Here is a 3,282-nt window from a genome sequence, read left to right as displayed (position 1 = left end):
ACTCTTTCCAGCTCTTAAAGTGCTTGATCTCCCCTGAACATGAAACTGCAGGTCATTTTCATGCCAAACACTGAATGTGTGCCGTATTCAACCAGACTGCAATCATCAGCCTTTGTGCATGGTGGATGGGCTTCTGCTGCGAGGAGCAGAGGTAGCGGCATGTGAAGAGGAATGCCTTCGATACCATGTGCTTCAAAAGCAGTGTTTGTGAGCTTTGTTTTGTGTTCCAGTGGCTGAGCTAGAGTTGCGTGCACGGCCTCACTCGGCACAAATGAAACCAAGGCATCCATATGCTGTACATTAAGAGTGTTTGATCTCCTGCTCACTGGCTCACTGCTCAGACGCTCCCTCTTCCTCTCTGTAGCAGTTTTGAGTTGTACAGAGCACAGTGTCAAAACCTGTAAGTCTGCATGCATTTCCCAGCTCTGTGATGGGAACTGCAGCACTTAACATGAAACAGTTGAGAAAGTGTTGCCAGCCACAGCCACAAAACCTGCCGTCATCTTTTCCATGATGGTAGTGGAAAAGAAAATTCCTCAATTTTCCTAATTAAAGATGAAGGGAAAAGGACTGCCAAAGTGGATGGAATCTAGTCCAACTGATGTAACGCCTGGGCTAGCAAAGCAAAATGCACATCTCCTTTAAGTGCAGGAATTGTGGCCATGCATAGCCAAGGCTACCATGATGCCACTGCAGCCCTGCAGAGACAGCTTGGGTAACACCAGGCTTCCACTGTGTTGGTTGCTGTGTCACTGCTTACCATGCATTTTCGAGTCATTTATTGCAGTGGCCCATTTAACATCTCTGATGAACATTAGAGGTGCTGGAGAAATAGGAGAGGAAAGCTTCTCTTCATGCAGGACTAGCTGGCTCTTCAGAATTGTGCCATGTGGTCTGGGAACTGGGAAACACTGTAACTTGGAAGTGGTACAATGGGGAAGAAGCACAAGCAACAACCAGGTAACAATAGAAATGAGGTTTATTTTGTAAAAAGTTATAAAATGAGTATTGTACAAAAATAAAGTCTGTAGAGAACTTTGGTTGATTAACACAAATGACTTGAGACATAAATCGCAGGTGAAGTAAAAAACTCCAGAGAAGCACACTCCTGTCTTCAGTAAGGTCTAAAAGATAAAAAAAATCACAAACTTTACCCTTTTATATTTTGAATATAGTGTTTTGCTTTTCTTGCAGCCCCTTCAAGCTGCGCAGAAAATGCATTGGGGCAAGTAAAAGTACAGCTCTGAGTGCTGCCACTGGGCAATTGCCCAGCAGCACAGCTGACACTCAGCTTAGCAGGGTTTTACTGCCCAAACCATACCAGTGCTGGTGGTACCAGCTATACCAGCCCTGTCCATCGTGGAGGGTGAGGTATCCCCATGGCAGTGCAAGAACAAACCCTGCAGGTGGGCTCTGCGGCTGCCCTCCATCACCCAGGAAAGCAGAGGAGGTCAGGGCTGAATTATGTTTCATACACTTGGTACATCTTTCTATGCCTGTTTTGAACTTCTTTGACCTCTGGACCCTTCTTCTGTGGTGCCCTGAGGGGCCCAGGGCAAAATGAATATGGAGAGCCATTGCACGCATGAGATAAAAAGTCAGGCCATTGTTTTTTGGGTTTCAGTAGGGATTTTTTTTTTCTTCCTGTTGTTTTTGTGGGAGTTGATGCTTCACTGGTTTTCAGGTATGACTAGTGACCTGCATTGCTGCTTCTTCAGGAAAAAAGTCTTCAGAACTAGGGCTTGCATTATGAATGCCTTTGCTCTACAACCTCCCTCATCCTAAGAAAACTCAGACCGTTCTGCTGTGTGGGTATGATCCTGTAATGTTTCAGCAAATTATACAAAACACTTTGGTTATTTAACACAATTGTTTACCTGCAGGCTATATTAAATCCAGGGCTAACTAGTAAGAGGGATTCAACCTCTTCTATATGGAAATACGGAAGGAAAAGCTTAAATAAATACAACAAGAAATTATAAATGCTAAATGTGATTATTTTCCATTTGTCAATAGTTATGTGAGGTCAGTTGGCAAAAAGTGTGAGGAAAAAAAATGTGGCTACATTAAAAATATGACTAGAATTAGTTCTTCTAACAAATTGCTAATGTTGAGCCAAGTCCTGTGACCCTCGCTCGTCCAGAGCCATTGCTGTTCCTGCGCATGTATGACTGCAGTAACTTTCAGAAGTATTAGTGAACAGGAGGAAGGGCTACAGGCTTTGGCACTACATTATGTGAACACAATCAGGATTTTGTTTAAAAAAAAAAAGGTAAAGTAAGTGATTTTTTGCATTCAAATTAACGATTTCAATCAAAAGCATGGACAGTTGCTCCCAACTTCATTGTCTCTCTGTATCTTCCAAGCACCTTCTACTTTGGCACCTTTGAAAAGAATCTTTAATAAATAAGGAAAGGAGACTCATTACTGAACTGTAATAAATAACAATAACTTAATCTCAATAAATATCTTCTGTATATTTATGTCTCTGAATGGATGCATTGCATCAAGTAGTCTCTGCTCACTCACAATGACCAAATAGAAATGTAGTTACGCAAGTGACGTTAGTCCTTTGTAAACCAAAAGAAACGCGTTTTGTCTAGGCCGGGCTTGTTACTTGTCTTACTTTACTAGGAAGAAGTGCTTAAAAACTCAACTTGTTTTCATAGGTAGCAGAAGAATGAAATTCTACACTTGTTTTGAAAAAACACGAGATGGAAATAACCAAACTTAACCAGTAAGTGGAACTGTTTTGCCTCATATCAGTACTGGCCCTATAGAACTTGAGCCTTGAAATTTTAACATTTGCCTGATATCTTCTTGCTTACAACGTTAATCTTCTTATAGTTTTGAAGTTATACTAAGCGCTTAGGAACCACCCTTCAATGAGCAGTAGCACAATGTGTCTTTAAGTAAAGCTGAGGGCACAGGGGATGAGTAAGGTACTCCTAAGCTACTTCTCGGCTAAGCTTCCTGGCACAGATGGTATAGTTACAACACAACATGGTATGGCAGGGTTGTGTTTTTAAGCACATTCCTCATGGATCCGAGTCCCACCGATGGTGGACTGTATCAGACGGGAAAGGGAGCACGCATGCCATCCAGCCATCAGCATCTCCACCTGAGCTTTTATGTACTTTCCCGTAGGACGTCAAAAGCCTCCATCGTCCTATGCCGCCTCGCGCCCTCCCCAGGCTCTCACAACACCTCGTTCTGCATTCTTGGTCCTTTTTTCTGCTCTGAGCAGACATATCCCCAGGAACCTTGGTCCCTATTTTTGCG

This window comes from Nestor notabilis, unplaced genomic scaffold (assembly GCF_000696875.1).
Source record: "Nestor notabilis isolate BGI_N333 unplaced genomic scaffold, ASM69687v1 scaffold3951, whole genome shotgun sequence".
Classification (NCBI taxonomy): domain Eukaryota; kingdom Metazoa; phylum Chordata; class Aves; order Psittaciformes; family Psittacidae; genus Nestor; species Nestor notabilis.
Note: the sequence above shows the minus strand (reverse complement) of the source record.